The 21,755-nt window shown below is 36.6% G+C and overlaps 1 protein-coding gene across 3 annotated transcripts in view; it reads left to right on the forward strand.

The window, feature by feature from the left end:
- LOC6594087 (putative mediator of RNA polymerase II transcription subunit 12) overlaps nucleotides 1-21,755 on the forward strand; it is a 54,065-nt gene that overhangs the window by 24,798 nt on the left and 7,512 nt on the right. Inside the window, exon 1 of one of the 3 annotated variants that reach the window (XM_026994555.1) lies at nucleotides 16,442-16,719. The exons of the other annotated variants lie outside the window; for them this stretch is intronic. The gene's annotated coding sequence lies outside the window, so the exon portion shown is untranslated. Of the gene's footprint in view, nucleotides 1-16,441; nucleotides 16,720-21,755 lie in introns of those variants that run through there. 3 annotated transcript variants of the gene reach the window in all.

Here is a 21,755-nt window from a genome sequence, read left to right on the forward strand (position 1 = left end):
GAAATGTTTTCCTTATCGAAAATATATGAAAAGTTTATTTTTTTGGGAGAAATATCTACTGTTATTAGAATTTGGTTATTCTAAATAGTTCCTTAAATAATTTATAATAATAATAATCAATAAAAACTAAAAATAAACGAACAAATTTAAATAACATAAAAAACAATAAATAAATAATTTAATAACAATAAATGAACTAGAAACAAAAATAATAAGATATAAAAAAATATAATAGATCATAACAAAACTATAATAAAATATAAAAAATACATAATAACATATTAAAAAATTTGTATAAAATATTAAACAATAACATAAACATAAAGTAATAAAAAAAAATTATAATAATAATAAATAAAATAATTCATAATCATAAATAAAATAATTTGCAATAATAAATATATAAAATAAATAATAATAAATATGTATATAAAATACAAAAAATAAATAAATAAATATTTATCTTAACATACAAATATTTTCAATCTGGCAAACATTCCGCACCATTTTCCAACTATTTTAAAACCAACCCAAATTGTTCTAAGATAACATACGTTCAAGAAAACATTTCCTACTCATTTTAAACCATTTCGTAGACCTTTAAAAATCGTTAAATTTCTTTAATTGCATGCCAAGAAATTTCTATTAATTTTTGTTCAATATAGAAAACGTTTTTCCACCCTTTGAGCCCCATTTTAACCCCATTGACTAAGTTCCCCAAGCAACTCAAAACTGCTTCCCAGACCCGTTCTTCAGTGGTGAAATGTTTTTATAAAAATAGTCGGGGCTCAGAACGTTTGAGAGGCACCTGACGTGGCTCTCTAGCACCCCGTTTCGTACGAGTATATCTCTGGCGATGATTAAGTCAGCGGCCATCGGCCAGCAGCCATTAGCCGATGCGAAGCTTTGTATTAACTTGTTTTTGTGTGCGGCTCTCGACGCAAATGCTACCATAAATGGTGTGTGCGCCCCGTCAAGAGGCAGAGAGCGAAGCGCAAAACCGCAATTAAGCACAAATCACAAAAGTTTGCCCAAAATTGGTCACAAGACCAAAAGGCCAAAAGGGAATCCAACCGAAAACCAAAGAAATGATCGCATGATGAGGCCGAAAAAAGCAAGAGATCGAGGGGGCTTTGTAGAACGAAGTTGGAGATACTCTTGAAGACAAAAGCAAATACTTTTGGGCTACCAAAAGTCTGCCTTTTCTTTCCCTCTTCATTGGAAATATTTCGATTTCTTCAGGGCAATCCTCTTCTGAAACACCTCTTACCCTCAAACCTCTTCTGAAACTCCCCATACCCTTCCTTAAAAAGGGCATGGCAAAAGCTTAAACAAAATTTGTGATGCCTACTTTTGACCAAATTTGGTTTGTGGCATTTATCGCTTTTTTGTATCTTTGTATCTTTAATTTTCTTACTTGACCCGTTTTTCAAGACTTTCAAGACTTAAAAATAAAATATAAAATATAAAAATTAAAAATTATTAAGTATCCGACATTTCATGAAAGAGTCTGGAATGGTCTCTTGAATGGACAGGGAAATGAAATGAGAAGTGCCTGCTTCTTCAGACACATTCAGATTTTATATATCGCCTGTCTGTCTGTCTGTGCCACACTCTGCTCTCTGCGGCTAGGTGCTGCATGCAACACATTCACTGTTAATTAAGAACAACAACATCCACAATGATTCATTCTGCTTTTCGCTGTTTTTAAGACTTTTCCACTTCGTGTTTGGAATTAATTTGCCGTGAGATTATCAGACATTAGAACAGGCATTAAAAGTGTCCCATGTCCCAAAAAAAATCATCAGGGAAATGCAGCATCAGGTAGGTGACTAATGGTTGGAGTCTCGAGGCGAGGTGTACTCTCTGGAGGCACAAGCCATGAGGCATATCTGTAGAAAAACAATAGAGGAACGTTGTGTGGAGGGAAAGAAGTTGCTTTAAATTCCCTAAAAATGTCCACCGATACTTATATATTGTTCTAAAGGATATGAATTCCAACAAAATGGCTCAAAATCACAGAAAAATAATAATTAATTTCAGTTCCTTTTCAAATTATAGCCAGAATAAAAGAAAACTTAACTGAAACTCACAGCTCGAAATCGTTTTTCTCTCTATAACTGCTTAGCCACACTGGGAAAGAGTTGCATAGGAATAACTCTCTCTTCCAGTGTGTCTTACCAGAGTTTTGTCTATTTTTTTTTATATTTATTTAAATAGATTTCATACGAAAAGTAGTTGATAAATGGAACTTTTTTTATATTATTCTATGAACCAACTCAATTTTTTTATTTTTTAAGAATTTTTTTTTAAATATTATTTATTTATTAACAACATTTTTATTTAAGCGTGGATTGGCACTAAACAATATTAAAAAAATTAGAAAAAAAACCAAAAAATGGTCCTTAAAAAATAATTTAAGGACCATGTTTATGAAGTTATATAGAATGCCAATTTGTATCCACTTGCTCAATTGATGTACAAATATATTAAACAAATATTCTCCAAGTTTCATTCGTTTGCCTTAAAAAAATAATTTTATTTTATTTTCAACAAAATTTTCATACCTTAGATCTGGGAATCTCTCTTGGGTATTGCTTGTTTCCGTATGAATTTTCCGCCCGTCGCATAGCTTTAATTATAAGAAAAAAATATAAAAAATAAAGCGTTAATAATTATAAGAAAATAAATAAATTAATACAAATAAATTGAGATAAATAATAAAATAAATAACAAATAAAATAAATAAATAATATATAAATAATAACTAAATAATAAATACAAAATAAATAAATAATAAATATATAAATAATATATAAATAATAACTAACTAATAATAACTAAATAATAAATAAATAAATAATAAATAAATAAATAATAAATAAATAAAAATAATAAATGGGAAAATAAGTAATACGTTTTGGATGATAGAGAAACCGCTGAAGCAATAGCTTCAATAGTTTTACCCACACCTAAAACCTAGACCAGGCATAATTGACCCATGCACTCCCCATTTTCTATAACATTCCAAATACCCTATTTTTTGGTCGATTGGACATGCAAAAATGTCACTTTGGCAAAAGAGAAATTTCATGTTTCAAATGCAAAAAGGAAAAGCAGACGAAAAACCTGGAAGCAGTAGAAAAGAATCAACAGAAAAAAAAAAGAAAACTATTTGAAGTTATTTTTGTGGCCCCGGCCTGACACTCGTCTGTGTCATTGTTGAAAGTGTAATAGTTGTTGCAAGCTGTTGTTGCATCGTGTGCCTGTTAAAGTGTTTGCATGCCACACGACGACAACAACAAGAAGAACTGTAAGAACGCGAATGAACAATATGTAGGCGTATTTTGATTATGATAAACTGGCGAATTATGTTGTCACTTTGCATTTTTCTTATAGAATGAAATTATATTTTATAAAGCGGCTACAGTTCTGCCGGTGCCTCTCCAGAGAGTTCTCGTGGCTGGCTTTAAAGACGAGGAAAATATTTACATGTCATGGCATTTGAAGGGATTTATGTGGCCCCAAATGGCAGACCTGCCTCCTGACGGATGAAAAATGACAAAAACCAAAAACCAAAAACACACGGGACTCAGAGATTCAAAAACTATAGATATTTTGTTCTACCAATTTGTTTGGCTTAAAAAACAATATAGAGAAAAACGTTTTCATGTAGTTGTATCTGTGTCTAAATTTAGTTGCCAGAAAAAATCTATTTTGAATATTTCACGTAACGAATATTAGCTGTTTTGGTTGATTATTGGCACAACAACAACAATAAAAGCAAACAGAAATACTTTCCGCTAATTATTCCGTCGACGACGTCAAGTTCATGAGAATCGAGGAAAAACTATGACGTCGCTAAACAAAAAACCCACACGGAAAAATCCAAAGGCGAGAGAGCGAAAGATTTAAAGAAATAAACAAAATCTATCTATAGGTCGATGTTTTAGTAGTTTTATTCTTTTCTTATTTTTTTTCTAAATATAGGATTGCAATTTTTGGTGGAGGATTAGGCATTGGAATCGGAAAAGTTCTATAAATATTATCTAAAGAAAAGAGAGAGGGGAGAGAGCAGAGAAATGGGGCCACACTAAATCAATAAAAACTTTTGAAAAACTTTTTCGGACAAGACTGCAAACATTAAAAATTACAAGATCTACAACCCAGGCATGGAATGTCATGTCCGTCCTCTCCCAAGAGCCAGAGAGTGTGTCCATATATCTATGGGAATATATATATATATAAATTAATGGCAATCTGGCAGCGTAAACACGACACGAATTTGTATCTTTTCGTCCCATTGTCACCCAGAGATACATAGTTTCGTGTCATTAGCCCGAAAAAGATACGACGACGACTTCGACTTCTCTCGAAAAACTGAAAAATTAATGATGCAACTTTGTGTGGCACGGAAGTGTGTCAGGGAAAGAATCTGCTCATTAGCAGCAGCAGCCACGGCCCTTCAGCCTATTGGAAGGCATATTGGAAATTGGTTCGCTTTTGGCCCGATAGGCGGGTTGCCAGGCCCCCCTCGTTTGCCGCAGTTTTAATCAAAAACCGGGACACATATATCCCTCTCTCTTTCGATATCTTTCCCTGCTGGTCTATATTTAGCCATGTGACATCTACTACTCGTATATATCCGAGGAATATCCGTGTAGATTATGCTTGATTGACGCACAAGAGCGGCAGCCAAACTGTGACGCTGCCTTTTGGGGGTTATCTGTGTTATCTATCCAAAAGAGCCCATATTATCGGTTATTGGCGAAGTCCATCGATCTGTGACGTCCATGACAAATGATAAAGATAAAACAATTGCAATTCATGCGGTGGAAAAAAGGTTTGAGGGGAAAAAGTGTCGAAGGATGCCTGCTTTTAAGGAGACCTTTTAGGTAGAGAAATCTATAGATATTTGTGGTAGAAGGGGAGATAGAAAACTGAGTGAAACTTAAGGCTGCTGTTCCTTAAAAGAGCTGCCTCTGTTGCTCAAAGTTTAGGTGTATCTCTGAGGCATATATCTAAAACTCTTTAAATATATTTCCAAGACTATTTCTACTTCGAATCACTACTTTTTCTTATGGTTTTCCATTGATTTATGAAGCAGTAACCATATCTTCCCTTAACTTCATCTCTAGCTAGAAATTACAATCAAATATGTGTCTCCAAATTGTATCTTAAGGCATTCCAATCGCTATGGGTCGGAAAACCGAAGAAAAAATATATTTTCTCATAAAAAAAAAACTTACAGAGCTATCTTTCGTGACTATTTCCTCCATAAGACCTCCATTTGTATCTATCAATTGTATCTGTAGCCTAGAATCTCTCCTAAACCATCATATTGTGCCAAAATCCCAGTAAACCCATGACTATATCCTACATAACCCCCTCTGGAATGTATCTAGTATTACATATGTATCTTTTATTTAAATCTGTAGCCATTCCAAGGCATAAAAAACCATCTTAAACCATCATATTGCTCAATATATCCTCCATAACCCCCTCTGGAATGTATGTAGTATTAAATATATATCTCTAAACTATATCTATAGCCCATCCAAAGTATAAAAAAGCCCTTTAAATAAGCGAATCCCCTCTCAAACCTTCAACGACTATATCCTCCCCAAACACCTAAGTAAATACCCCAAAAAAACATCGAAAAATCCCGAAATAATAAAGAAAAATCAATCATAAAATAAAATTTAAGTATAAAAATTAAAGAAGAATTTTTGGGGGTGTCGGGGGAGGGGAAGAGCAGATGCAACGCATAAAAAGATTGCGCATTTGTCACATTTCTAAAATTAAGAAAATGCTCCAATAATACCCTCCACCCTGCCAGCTTCTCTCGACAACAAATCGTAATATAAACTATCAACGGCATTTAGTGGGATTAACTTTTTGTGGCCGACAGAGAGAGACATAAATATCCAAATGAGAAATGGGGAAAATGAAAAGCGTTCGCCTTTGCTGGCCCATGCCTCACACGGCTCATAAATAAAACCATTAAAATGGAATTCAATGAATGCACAAGAACAAAATGCAATATCCATCAAAAAAAGAGAGAAAAACCCAAAGAAAAAAGATGCAACACGGCACCTTCAATTCCTGCAATTTTTTTGTAGTTTTGCCAATCATTGTTTTGGCTATTTTTGGGCGAGAGATCTTGAACGTCATCACTGGGGCAGGGCCGTGGCGAGGTAGCGCCCAAAATATACCTTAAAAACCCTATAAATAGACACAAAACACAACACAATCGTTGGCTACGTGAGCATCTAAAGCGGGAAAAGCTGATTAAGCGCCGCAGAATTTTATGAACTTGGACGTGAAAAAACAGTGTATACACCACGAGTACACACATGTAATTATTTTTTTTCGCTATTTTCACGCGGCGCTTTTCACGTCATTCACGCGCGAACAGGAGAGATAGAGAGCGAGGGAGAGAGAGTGGGAGAGTGAGATGTGTACCATAGATCTATTAAAATTTGGCTTTTAATTGTTTACTGACGTCCTCTTCGAAAGAGGGAAAGCAGGGAGGTTTGGAGACTGTGGGGATACCGTTTAAAGAGAGATTTTTTTAAAGAATATTTTATGGAAATTGTTTTACTAGAATGTGCAATAGAAACCGCAATACTGCAAAAAAAAAACCATCTGGCACCTTTAAAATAAAATAAAATAAATAAATAAAATAAATAAATAATAAAATAAAAATAAATTGAACATACAAAAAATGTATATTAAAAAAACTTAAATTTAAAAAATTGAAATTAAAAATTTCAAATTAAATAAAATTAAAATTAAAAAAAGAAACAAATTTAAAAAAAAATAAATTACCAAAAAAAATTAAACAAAATTAAAATTTTAAAAATTAAATTTAAAACTTATAAAAAGCCCTTTAAAAATTAACAAAACAAGATGAATTTTTGATAATCCATAGGTCACAACATCATCTTTAATTTTGCAAAATATGAGCTCCACAAGCTTCAGAAGCCAAAGAAAATTTGGCTGTATCTGTAAATCACATCAATATGTATCTATCAGATTAACAGAGTAATTTTATAACTAAATTGCGCTTCTTTTGTATGCCATAATCCTTAAAATGCATGCAGCACTTTTAAGGCTAAAAAGTTGTCAGCCTTTAAAAAACCAATCTACCTTTTAGTAACCACAAATATAAAACAGGGTACACACCCGCAGATACAGATAGATATGTAAATAGAAATAGAATAGACCCCCTGCGCTGACTTTGGCCAATTTAGGTCTTGTTTCCCTCAGCGGCACACGAGTTGCCGCTCTGCTCTCTGCATTTTCCTGCTCTCTGATTTTTCCGACAGCTGATTAGACATTTTCCCCACACACACACACACACACACCAGTGGCTGTCAATCTCAGTGCGAAAATTGTTTCTACGTCTTTAGCGGGAAAATGATGAACAGATTTTTGATTTGTTTTGGTTTTTGGCTAAATTTGTTTCGATTGGCAAGCGATTTTTAATTTTAGTTTTTCGGAGTGAGGCACGCGTTTTATATTTAGAAACAGGAGATCAGCGTATGACTGCGAATGAGTGCCCGCAATTATCCGAGAAAACAACATTCAAAACATACGAGAAAACATTCGTGACCCACTTTCACTACTGAGCAGCTTATACCTATTTGGGAACATATCCGATCGGACTTCGAGTCGATTTGAGTTATTATTTATGAATATTCATACATACAATTTGCAATTAGACAAAAGCCCAGTCAGTCGCTGGCTTCGGCCTGTGGGCAGGCAGCTGCTAAACAATTGCCAGACTTTTGGGGCTTTCCAAAAAAATAATGTTGAGATAGTTACGACGGATGGACAAGGGAAAATATAGAGATACATAGATGGTTAAGAGGAGAGCTAAGGTGCAGAGTCCAGAGAAAGTTTAAACCATATTTTATTTGATGGAAAATATGTGGATATTGAGTCTAAAATGTCATTTCAATAAATATTTCAACTTATTTTAGGCGAAAATATTTTAAAAACAATTTTTAGTAATATTTTAAAGTTTGATTATAGGCAAATTATTTTCTTTTGCTATGGAATATATTCCTAAATTTAAATTTAAGCCATTCAAGAATTTTAAGGAATTGTTAAATTTAATTTTTTTTGCCATGGAAAATATTTTTAAATTTAAATTTAAGCCATTCAAGTATTTCAATGAATTGGTAAATTATTTTCTTTTGCCATGGCAAATATTTTTAAATAAACTTAAATAACTCCAGAATCTCAAGGAAATTCTTGAAAATAATAGAAAAAATATATGGCAAAATAGGATAAATAACTATTTATATATTACATTAATTATTTTATTTATTATTATTTTATAATAATTATAATTAATTAAATACCCTACTCTTTGATTTGTGTCCTCTCGCTCCTAAGTCTTTCACCTTTTTAAGAGCACTCTGCGGTTGTTCCAGCAGAAAGCTTTAAAGATGGACAGCATCTATAAGTTTTCATGAATTTGATCACTTTCAGGTGTCTACTACAATGAATTCTGTTAAGAAAAGCTACTGCCTTTCCTAAATAGGGATTTATTGGTTATTCGAAGACATAAAACATTCAGTTTGTTAATAAATTCTTGAGCCAGATGCTATCTCTTGATTAAAACACACTTTTCGGCCTTGCCATAACGTGCTAAAACTTTGAATAAATTGCATAGGAATAGCCCACATTTATTAGACTCTAAAAGATTCCATAGACCCGCGAAATATCTGCATCTGCGGCTCGACTTGACTTCCATTTGCAGACCCATAAATCCCGCCTCTCTAATCAACATAAAACTGTGGCAATATATTTAATTAGACTAATTAAATCACTAATTACTTAAATTTTATGCACAGCAAATTCGTAAAAACAAAACACAAAAAAAAAATTTAATAAAATTCACACGTAATTTTTGGGCCTCAAAAATGGCGCCTGGAATTACGAATTGAGTCTCCATACCAGCAACAGCCCACTGCCCCCACTGTCCCCACTATCCCCACTGTATCTGTATCTCTGCATCTGCTCTAATTCCAACCAATGGAATATTTTTTGTGTTTAAATTTCTAATTTGTGTCTCTCTCTCTCTGTCTCTTCTGATGCTGCTGTTGACTGCAACAATTTACGGCAAGATGCCAAGATCATAAAGCATATTATGATGCTCATAAATTAAATGAAATAAAACCTATAGAAATATTCCAAAATTTATTTATGAAAATACTCGTATACGAAATGGAAGTCAAATAAAATTCAAAAAAAAAAACTTTTTGACAATTTACAAGATGTGAAATTTAAGCATTATCAAAACGGTCACAGCACATATAAAATCCCCTCCCCTCCCCCCAAAATACATATATACATATACTGTTTTTTTCTATATAAATTTATTCACACCTCAACTCCCGGGGGGACGCCCACTTGGGGCCATTGGTTTATGGCTCTCACCTCGTCTCCATAGACGAACAAACTGAAGTTTTTTTTATTCATTTCTTGCGTAATGCGCAGCAGCAGCAGCAGCCAGCAGTCAAGTGTTTTTCAATCGTCAATCCACTAGAAAACAACAAAAAAAGGGAGCCCCAAAGCCCCCCGATTGGTGGCTGGCTGGCTGGCAATTGAAAACAAAACATTTTCTGTATTTCTGTGTTTCCGAAGGCAATCCCAAAGTCTTGCCAATGGAAAGATAGATAGAAAAACAAAAAAAAAATACAGAAAAAATAAACTGATTTTGAGAGTCGAACTTGGAGATACTTTTTTCTATGGTAGGGGTATGAAATGGAAATACTTTTACGATAAAAATATTACAAGAAAAATATAAAGCGTGAAATTCCAAATTTTTTACATTTATTAGGAACATTTTTGGTAACATACACAAAAAATAAGAAAAATAAAAAATATATGTACATAATAAAATAAAAATAAAATATTAAAAAATCATTAAGCAAAAAAATATAATTAATAATTATATAATAATAAAAATATATAATATTGAAATAAAATCCCAAAAAACCATAAAAAAAATGAAATATAAACGACAAAGAGTAAAAAAAAAAAACGTGTAAACAAAAAATAAAATGAAGACAAGACAAATTTATAAAAATATATATATAAATTTATAAAAAAAAATTAAAATGTATATAAAAAAACGTAAAAATGTATAAAATATATAAAAATATATACAAAATTATAATAAAAATATATAGAAAAATAAAATAAAAAAGTCATGAATAATAAACATTATAATATAAAAATAAAATTTAAAATTAAAGAAAAACGAGGGGGAACCTTGTGAGTTGCTGCGGACACCGCAACTCTACAGTTATACCCGATACTAAGTCAGTATGGCTTTCCTCCGGCAGACGCCGCTAATATTAAACGACACGACAAAGAGTGCGTGCGAGAGAGACAGAAAATCAGTCTGAGCGTGATGTCACGCGCTGCATAGCCACTGCAAATTGATTTGTTCCTTTTGGCTACAAAAATTATCTGATCTGATCCAGATTCAGCAATCTGATAGATATGGTCGTTATCTATGATATCCCGTTTTTAGTTTTCTCGAATCTGCAATATTGTGGATGCAACAGATTTTCGTCCTTTGTGTGGGCGGAAGGGGGTGGGGCGAAATTTTGAGATACACGTTTTATAGTGAGATCTAAGAGAAGTGCGAATTCCAAATTTGGTTACTCTAGCGTTAATAGTCTTTGAGATTTGTGAATATCCCCAGATTTGCATCCTTTGCGGGGGCGGAAGGGGGTGTGGCGAAATTTTGAAACAAACTCGTCTCGGTCTGATATATTAGGAATGTGGATACCAAATTTGGTTGCTCTAGCTTTTATAGTCTCTGAGATCTAGGCGCTAATGTTTTACTCTAAGCAAAGCCGCCTATGCTACCTGTGTGTTAGAGAGAGACAGGGCGAGAAAAAATGAAATTGTTTTCTTGATGCTGGCTATAATAGTAATACGATCCAATTCAGATTCTGCAGTCTAAAAGATATGGTCATTCTCTACGATTCTGCGTTTTTTGTTTTCTCGTATCTTTAAAATTGTGGATGCCACAGATTTTCGCCCTTTGTGGGGGCGGAAGTGGGCGGGGCAAAGTTTTGAAATATTTTTGTAGCAGTGACATATCACAGAAGTCTGGATCCAAAACATCGTTGCTCTAGCTCTTATAGTCTTTGAGCATTAGGCGCTGAAGGGGACGGACAGACGGACAGACGGACAGACGGACGGACGGACAGACGGACAGACGGACAGACAGACATGGCTCAATCGACTCGGCTATTGATGCTGATCAAGAATATATATACTTTATGGGGTCGGAAACGATTCCTTCTGGACGTTACACACATCCACTTTTACCACAAATCTAATATACCCCAATACTCATTTTGAGTATCGGGTATAATTATATAAATACAAAATATTTAAAAATAAAAAGTCAAATATAAGAAAATCCAAAACGTCAATTAAAAGAAAAAATAAAATTTTGCAAGCGAGTTAGTGGATCAATTTTTCCATAAAAGGAAAGCTTGGTGGCCCGTTTGGTACATAAACTGGTTGCCAATCAGTCAATCCATCAATCATATATCATACTTTCCAGAGTCACAAATCCTACCGGGTCTGTGCTGCCTTTTCAAACGAAAATACCCTCTTCTGCAAAGTGTATCTTATGTATAAAGATACTTAAAAAGTATATAAGAGAGCTAAGAGCAAGAGAGAGTGGGAGAGCTATAGCTAGAGCAGGAAAGAGATACAGAGAGACAACAAGTTGCAATGCTGCCACAGTCAATACGCTTTTAATTACAACCTACGCTACGCGAGCCGCCATGCCCCCCTGCCCTGCCCTGCTCTGCCCCGCCTTCCCCGTGGCTGTAACTCAAAAGTTGCCCTAACAAAACACAAAAACTTTTCACCATTTATGGCAACAGACACGGACCTTGGCTAAAAGACAGAGACACAAACCCCAGAGAGGGAGAGGGAGAGCGGGAGAGAAAGAGAGACAGACAAAGTGGAACTCTGGTTTGGCATTGATGCGCCCCTCTCGAATGTTTGTCTTGTTGTATGTATCTGTGTATCTGTGGCTAGGCGCGTGCCATGTGTCATCTGACTTGCGACTTGCGACTATCTAACGCCTCTGCCTCATCAACAGGCAACAGTCGTCTGCGGTCTGGTCTCCCCATTGACCCACGCATTGGCTCTGGCAACGTTCTCAATGAGATAACAACACACGGCCTGAGGAAACCCACACAAGATACAGCAAACACACACAGATACAATTGGCATATAGACAGATATAGAGATATCAATACATTAATGGATATTCATATAGATCTAAGGCCCCAAGAAAAAAGAACAAAACAAAGGGGAAATGCAGGTTTAGTTGGGTTTTTGGTGGGTTTTCCAAAGAAAATGTATCTTTTGAGTATATCTGAGGGTTTTCTAAGGCAAATACTATACCAAAACGCTCTTTGAGGGTTCAAAAATAGTTTTTGTGTTGAAGAAACTAATCCAAATCTATCTTTTACAAGCAAACACACAACTTACAGAGAAAAAAGTCAATTTTTGTACATTTTTCATCTTTAAATGGATCAATGTAGACCATATGTATCCCTAAATTGTATCTAAAGCTATTAAAGAGGAAAATGCACTTAAAAAAGCCTCCAAAACACCTCTAAAAAGGTACAGAATGATGCTCTAGACCTGATCTCGTACATTTGAGTGCCATATTTTAGAGATAGATGTCAATTAGGGGACAAAAATACCTCCAAAAAGGTGTATAATGATTCTGTAATGCATATCTAATAAATTTTCAAACATTTGAGTGCCATATCTTATAGATATATGTCAATTAGGAGATACAAATACCGCCAAAAAGGTGTACAAGGATGGTCCAGCGATTATCTCATAAGTTTACAGACATTTGAGTACCACATCTTAAAGATATACAAATAAAAGGCTACAATTTCAAAGATATATTGCTTAGTATTCCTCAAGATTCCACTCCTTAAAGGTACTTCCTTCATCTATCAATTCTGTACCTCATTTATGCCGTTCTTAAACCCCTCACCATCATCGTACCTTCGTTTTTTCCGTCAATTACTTTGCAACAGCCACAAATGTAAGCAAATTTAAGGCCCTGCCTGTCTTGGGTGTGCTGCCTGTGCTACCAAATTGAGGAAGAGGTGCAGTCAGAGACAGCTTCCAGTCATCACCTGCGGATCTTAAGTCCACCCTCGATCCAACCTCCATTCATGTCCATCTTTGGCTGAGAGACAGCCAGCCAGTCGGCCAATAATTGGCCCACTGCTAGTAAAAATGTATTTATAAAATTGTTTTCAACTATTTTCGTGGGTGTTTCGTCAGGGGCTGGGCCTCCTCTCACACGTCACACAAGAACAACAGAATCGTTGATGAAAATCGTTACGCGAATATATCTATTTATAGGCTAATGAGTTTTCCTTCAGGTCTACAGGTGGCAGACGGCAGACCATTCTCTCGATCGCACCTCAAACCCTTGGACACTGTATAATTATCGAGTATTTTTGTGAGGGCTAAAAATATATATACCCACAGCTAGTCGTTTTCCTTTTTTGTTTGCCTAAAACTTGCACGAAAATGAGGCAAAGTTCTATTTTTTGGCTATGGCTGTGTATCTGTATCTGTATCTGTATCTTGCCGTATCTGACGTTTCCCAGGTGTTTATTTTTAGGTCATGGCGTGTGCTGTTCCCACCTCAAGAAAAAACCGTGTCTGGGTTATGTATCTGTATCTCGATCATCTGACCGATGAACCACGCGTGCCGCATGCCTCCTTCTTTTTCCTCTTTTTCGCACACAATCTTTCTGTTGTTTATATTTCGTATCTGTATGTGCAACCTTGTCCTTAACCTCCAGAAAAACTACTGTCTGTCTGTCTGTCTGCTGTTTCCATTTACAATGTGCGCCCCGAATAATAAACATACGAGTACGTCTATGAAATTCCAAAAATTCCTCAAAATGCTGTCAAAATGCAGTTTTTCGACGGAAAATTGGCATTTAGACAAATGCAAAATGCGGTTTCTGGCCAACAAGGAAGCTATATTTTTGGCATAATTCTAGAGCATATTTTTCAGTTTTCAGATTATGAGCGTGAAAAATGATGATCCGAAAAAGTAGATCATAAAAAAAAGGAAGGCCAAAGCTTAAAAGTCTTTTACGAGTGCTCGCAGGGGAAAATATTAAAGGAATAAACGAAAAATGCATTACAAATTTTTAAAATTAAACTTATAATTATGGTTTTGCGGAAGTGTTTTTTTCGGCAAAGCAATATCTGTTTGAAAATTAAGAATAGAGGTTTAAAAAGCTATATATTTTTTCGGATGATTAAAATATATAGATCAAAATATTAAAGGAATATAGAAAAAAGGCATTAAAAATTTGTGAAATTAAAATTATTATTTTTGGTAAAAAAAAAAAATAACAGTGGAAAAATGAATAAGAAATGTTTAAAAGGAATACATTTTTTTCTATGATTAAAATACATATTTAATGAGTCTAGATAATATAGAAATTGTTCAAAATAAAAGTGTTTGGTTCTATTTAAAACCATTTAAACACAAACCATCAGAATATCTTCGTTGCTGAATATCATTCCGGTAAGGGGGTCTCAGAGGTGGAAAGTTCAATCAATTTGGGACTTAATGAACCACAACAACTCACTAATATTCAAGACCTTTTATGTGCAGTCAACCTGCGCTTCATTTTGGCTTTGTTTTTGTTCAATTTTTGTAATAAATTCCCACGCAACTCATTCGGCGGAACATTGACTGAATCACACCAAACCAAAGCCCTTAAAATCCCAGATTTTCTGGTATCTCAAGCGGAAAACGAAACTTAAGCTTGTATATTTTTTAACCGAATTTTTAAAGAAAAAAGTTCTAGGAAAAATATCTCTAAAGCATTACCAATTCAAACTTAAAGGTGTATATTGTTCAACCAAATTTGCAGAGAAGCAAATGCTAAGAAAAGTATCGCTAAAACATCAGCAATTCAAACATGGCCACTCCAAGCCACATACCACCTAAAAAACGTGCCCAAACCTCCCCCAAAACACCTTAAATCCACCAAAAAAGTGCAGCAATTCCCAACAATTCCACTTCTTTTAGCCAACTATAAGTATCTGCTAGATACATAACACCCAAAAATCAACTAAAACTAAATTAAAACATGGAAAATGTATAAAAACAGCCAAGAGTGAAACATATGACGACGTTTCGTGGCCTTAAGCCTTTAAATTCAGCGCCAAAATCAACAGAAAACATCCAACGAAAGGCAAGGCCCTCAATTAGCACAAAATCCACCAACTAAAAGCCACTTCACACATCAAGGAACTCTTCAGCAGCTCTGGGTCAACATTTGGTCCTACCCTAACCCAGGCAGTGCGACCTCTAGACCTCCAGACCTCTAGACAGCCTGCTGCCTGCCAGAAAACCGTGTCCATAAATGGTCAAGTGAATCACTATTGTTTAAATAACCCTGTGCCGCTGTCTGCGAGCCGAATGCAAAAACACAATTCTTCGATGATTTTCTTCTTTTTTTTTTGGGGTGTTTACGTCGATGCAGAAATTGTGCTGCCGTGTGTCTAATGGGCCGCAGTGATGACGTATTTTGGGAAATCATAACATTTGCCAGCCGCCAAAAAATACAGATACTCCTGTGTGTGTGTGTGTGTGCGAGGGGGGGGGGGGGGGGGGGGAGGGGGGGTACCTGTTGTTTTATTTTTACCTCAAAAGCCAAGCGTAAGAGAGAGACAGCTAGGCAGCGCGCTGCTGGGTTTTCGAACTCGAAAATTCACCACGCACAAAAGTCCACCACAGAAAGAGAGCGGGAGAGTGCGAGAGTGCGAGAGAGCGACCGAGCGGGCCTGGCAAACTGTTGATTGGCTGTTCTGCGCCTGCGCAATGAAAAATGGCTGCAACAAAAGGGAGGCAACCAGACCTACGATTGGATCCGGCACCGAAAACCGGCCGGCTGGCTCTATATGTATTTACAATGACGTCGGTCGAGCCGACGGTCTGCTCTGGCTCTCTCCCGTTTCGAGTTCGATTTTTGTTTTGTGGGGCGCGTGCCGCCAGTAGGGGCAGGCAGGCATACCACATACCACGTACGTTGTTTGTTGAGTTTTTCATTCATAAAAACCGAAAGAGGGCTCATCTCGTGCCTCAGTTGTGTTCGAACAAGCAAACGCGACGGTTGGGAATACCAAAAAAAAAGAAACAAAACAAAAAAAAGCTCCATCAAGAAAAATCCAACGGAAAATCATATCTAAAAAAAAGCCCCACATATAATAAAATATCCAATAAAATAAAATCAAAAAAAATCTCTTTGTGCAGTGAAAGCAACAAAAAGTGTCTCTCTCGCAAAAAAAAAATATATATATATATAAAAAGAGAGAGAAAATTGTCGTTATCAAAAGTAAAAGTGAAAGGATAATTTCCATGAATGAAAATATGTTTAGATGTGCAATATTTTATTGATTTCTTGGCCCGCCTCCTCGTGTGTGTCGTGTGAGAGAATTGAGAACCTTTTGGGCCTAGGCAACTAAAAGCAACAAAGAAAAGCCAAGGAAAAGCGAAAGCCTAAGAAAAGCTGTAGGAAAGCCGCTTGTCAAGAGGGCAAGAAAACAAACAAACAAAAAAACCCTTTGAATTCTTCTGCAAGTGCCATTGCGATCCAGGTGGGTTTTCCTTTGTCTAAAACAATATTTTCCATTGAATTATGAGGACAAACAAATTAAATTTATGGCAATTCAAAGGCCACATCAATTTTATTTGTGATTTGTGTGTGTTTTATGGAATAAAACTGATGGAAAGATAATGTTTTGGGCGATTGTATGAAAAATGATTTTTCGGTGGCAAGTTGTTGGTGGAAAAGTGTTGCTATGAGAAATATTTGTGTGTTTGAAGGTTTAAAAAATATAATAAAAAGTGTTAGATTTTCTAGGAATTTATCTGTGTTCAACCAAAGCTATAGATACATTTTTGATGTGATTTTTTGTTTAGAAAAAAATCTGATATTTATTTTACTTTGTAAAAAAATATAATTAAAATTTTGTGAACTTTTAGAAATTCTTGATGTGATTATAGAAAAAAATCTAACATTCTTTATTTTAATTTGTGAAAAAAGATTATTTAACTTTTGTGCCATTTTGGATATTTTAAAAATTTCTAGAGCATTTTCAATAAATTTTAGAAAATTTGTTGCCTTCCAATTTGAAAAAAAATCGCATGATATTTGTATCTAACCATTGCCACTGCTCTTTTCCTCTTGTGTATCTTTATGTTCTGCTTAGATTTTGTGTCGCTGAAAGATATATAAAAATTCATTTAACGCATAATAAAAATATCTGCACCTGAGAGACAGACAGACAGACAGCTTTATGGCCTGCAACTATGTATCTAAAGTGCAGTGCAGAATTTTTTGAATTAAATTATTGTCGTACAAGTTGACGCTCAATTAAAGACAGAGAGCAAATCTCTGCTGCTCGTTTCAGCTGCTTTTACAATTTAATGGCAAATAATGCAGTGTTCCGTGTCCCGTATTAGTATTTGTATCTTTTATATGCTTTACCGTGCACTCCGCTTTCCCGTTCGAGCAACTAATGGATTTCGTACTCCTTCTTTGGTTTGGAAAATGGAAAAACAATTAGCAAAATGATTTACATGCCAGCTCTGGCCCATAACCGAACGAAAAAGGAAGAAAACCTTGTTTTTACCGCAATATTTAACAAAATAATTATGAGATCAAAACGAAAAATGCCGACACATCAGAGTGTGGCGCGTGGAGTGGGGCGAGTGGCCACCAGAGTTCATTTAACACTTGCTGCCGCACCGCCGCAGGTTGCGCCAAATGGCACTTTGACATGCCCCCAACCACCCCACGCCTCTCCCCCGCTCCTCCGCTAAGTGGCCAGGCTTTAAGCTTTGGCCGCCGGGAGTTTCCGTCTGCTGCCAAGTCAAACAGAAGACAATTTTCATTTAAGTGCCCACTAAAATGATTTTCAACAAGCGAAAGACACAACTTTATAAAAATATACATAGAATCCCTCATGGAATACTCTCCAGAGAGAGGGGGTCTAACGTTTTGTGACTAAACGTCAAAGATACACTTGTTTTGCCACAAAAGATACACCATAAGGCATGTGTATTGGTATAATCGTACAAAAATCAATTAAAAGGGAATACTTTGTGGTGAAAACTGTGTAGATCCTAAAGATATTCCTCTAAAACTCAACAATCTGTTGGAGTTTCAGGTGTTTTTTACATCTTTTCTGCAAAAGATACATTTTATAGGAATAATTCTACAAAAATCACTTAAAAGAGAATACTTTGTGGGGAAAAATTGATAGTTCCTAAAGACATTCCCTGAAAACTCACCAAACTGTTGGAGTTTCAGCTGTTTTTTACAGATGTGCTACAAAAGATACATTTTATAGGAATAATTCTACTAAAATCTACGAAAATAGAATTCTTTCTGGTGAAAACTGTGTAGTTCCTGAAGATATTCCTTGAAAACTCAACAATCTGTTGGAGTCTCAGTTTTTTTTTAAAATCTTTTCTACAAAAGATACATTTTATCGGAATAATTCTACAAAATTCAATTAAAGGAGCATATTTTGTGGTAAAAACTTTGTAGTTCCTAAAGAATCTAAAGAAATAAAGTACCTTTGCTACAAAAGATACATTTTCCTTTCATTTTCATTTTTATTTCACTCTTTTTTTGCATATTTAATGTATCTTTCAAGTGTATCTCTGGCTTCGGTGCCTCGTTTCGCCTTAGATACTCTTCATCTGTTGGTTTTTTTCGTGTCTGGGCCTGCGGCTGTTTATTTTCATTAATTGTTCTCATGAGGAAAACAGCAACAAGCGACGAACCCGAACCCGTAGTCGCTGCCGCCGCCGCCGCCGAACCAGGGCCGTGTTGTTGGCATGAAAAGTGTGACAAAGTGTTACGCATGCAAAAGATACATTTTCATCGTATGGTTTTTGTTGTTCTCCATGTTAACTTGTTGGACTCTCAGCGCAGGAGGAGAGGGGGAGCTGCATGAGGGGTATCCCGCTGTGTGAATGATGGACTTTGTTGCCGCCTCCGTCTCCTGCTTCTCTTCTCATTCCATCATCGTTTTTTTTCGTGTCGCATGCAACTTGCATGTTTTCTATCTATGTATCTGCAAGATACTTTTACCCCCAACACACAGATACACATACAATTTGACTAATGATCTTCTCTCTCTGTTTCTCAAATTTCTTTTTCTTTATTTTATTTTGTATTTTTTAATATTAAAAAATTCCCAAGGTTGCCAAAATCCACCAAATATGGCATAACACAGCAAAATAAATAATAGTTTGTAGTTTATTTTTGGAGCCGTTAAGTAGCCAAAGGTCGCGGCATCTTGAAGCGTCTTTAATCCCCAATGAGGGGGGGCGGGGGGTAGGGGGTCCCAATGAAAACACAACAGCATCTTTGCAGCTTCTCGGGTGTCGGTAAGGGGAGATCTCTGGGTCACACAGAGCAGCTGTGGCCTCACAGATACGTGCCTCTACTCTTAGAGATACTCCTCTCCTCTGAAAGATACTCCTCTCCTCTGAAAGATACTCCTCTCCTCTGAAAGATGCTCCCTACCTCGGCTGAGATACCTCTCCTCTCATTTGCCAAAGCAAACAAATTGGCGCCCCATCTATCGGATTGTTAACACTCTCGGCCGTACCATAGAACCCCAGCGCGTAACTACAGATATTTCTGGCCCCAAGAGTCGCCGTCTCCGTCGCCGTAGCCGTAGCCGTCGCCGTGGCAACCGGTTCCGCAGAAACTTAATTAAAATAATATCAACATAACAATTTTTGTTGTTTTTTCTTCTTCCTCATCGGAGCCGTTAAATGTATCTACACATCCATCTATCTCGCTGTTCCCTCGCTCTGTCTCTGCCAATATTCATTCATGGGCAAAAGATCTTGACGTCCGTCCGTTCTACTACACAAAAATAAAGAAAAATGCTATGCAAAAATATGCAGAGTGAAAGAAAAGACACGACAGAGACGTCGGTCTCCAGACGGGGGGGGAGGCTGGGGGTGGGGGAAACACACAAGATTTACAATATACATAAACGTAGATACGGATTCAGCTTCGGCTTCAGACACAGACAGTGGCAAGTGGCTAAAGGGGAAGGCGGCATTTAGATTTGAGAGCAAGATCCGGATTATAAAACATAAAGATCCAAAGAGAAAACGTTGCCAGATGGAAAGAAGTGGGGCTGAAAGGGAGAACAGTTCCGCATGGGGTCTTAGACGATCATCTTCGCATGATCTACAGTTTTCGAAGCTTGAAGACCCCTTGAGTGACAGTTTCCAGGCACAAATCAGTGCAAATATCGCAGCACACGTGCCGCAACCTCAAGATACCCCAAAAAATATGATTCTGAACAGGAAAATACATACTTTATAAGGTCTTAAACGATTCCAAGCCCATTCCTCCACTTCTTTTGGTCTTGCAGGCCACTTTAGATACTCTTTAGAGCATATGCTCTTACTCAATATCCCTCTTAGCCAATTCCTACTGTGGCATCTACACAGCTTTGGTTTATATACAGAGGTTCTCTGTTTTCTGTTCATTTCATTTAAGGGAGTGTCAATTGTTAGCCAAGTTATTAAGCGGCCCGGAGAGTTTCGACCAAGACAAAGACCAAGAAAAAACCCAGAAACCAGCAGGAGAAGGAGTTTAGAATCTCCCTCAACCAGTTTTCAGTCTCTGTTTTCGGCGTTTCGGGCTGGATGATTCATGTGGCAGGAGGCACAGATACAAATCTTTGATCGACTGTAAAAATTATTGACTCCAGCGCATAATTTTATGAATGAACTCGAGAGCCGCACAAAAGATACAGCACAGCACGCGCTGGGCTTAACACAAATGTATCTACGTATCTGCGGGTGTCTGTGTGTCTGTATATCTGTGTCTCTGTGTCTCTGGCTTTTGCTTTGGCTTTTTTTCGAATGTAATTTCACTCGGACGCTGTGTGTCTCGAGTGCACTCTTTGCCATGGAAATTATGCGTGAAATCAAATGTAAATAAAAAAAGGAAAAGTGCCAAAAGCTTTAGAGGCTGCCCCATACCCTGTATAGAGGTGGCAGTGCACCTCTGGCGACCTTCTTCAATGGGTATCTGCCTTGTCGTGTGTGGCTTCTTCGTCGCTGTGGCACGGTAGTTATTTTGGCGCATAGCTGCCTGTCAACACAAGTGCACTTGTAATGCAAATCAACGCGGTCAAGCCTTTTGCCTTCGCCAAACAACACTCGAGAGCGGCGCGGTCTCCTCCGACGATGACGCCACACATCCATGGACAGAGTGAGGAGCTGGCCGACTCGTTTCACAGAGATCTTTCGGTTAGTTTATCTGTGATAAACATCCATAAGATACAACAATTATAAGCCAAGTTTATGGAGACATTTCATACGAAAAATGATCAGCCTCTCTAATTAAGTTGGAGTTTTGGCGATTGCATAAGGCAGGGCGGAGTGGGGGGGGGGGATTGCATAAGGTCATACGCAGCGAGTGACCCATAGATGACCCACTTTTACCCCCGGAGCCTCCCTGTGGGAGAGTGTGGGAAAGCCACAACTGTTCTACTTCTCAGGCCCGGGGCAAGTGCTTAATCGATTTTAATTTAATTGCTGCCCGACCGTGGGTGACAGTATGTATCTTTTTCTTCCAATTGCTAGA

This window comes from Drosophila persimilis, unplaced genomic scaffold, assembly GCF_003286085.1.
Source record: "Drosophila persimilis strain 14011-0111.01,24,50 unplaced genomic scaffold, DperRS2 tig00003933-arrow-pilon, whole genome shotgun sequence".
Lineage (NCBI taxonomy): Eukaryota > Metazoa > Arthropoda > Insecta > Diptera > Drosophilidae > Drosophila > Drosophila persimilis.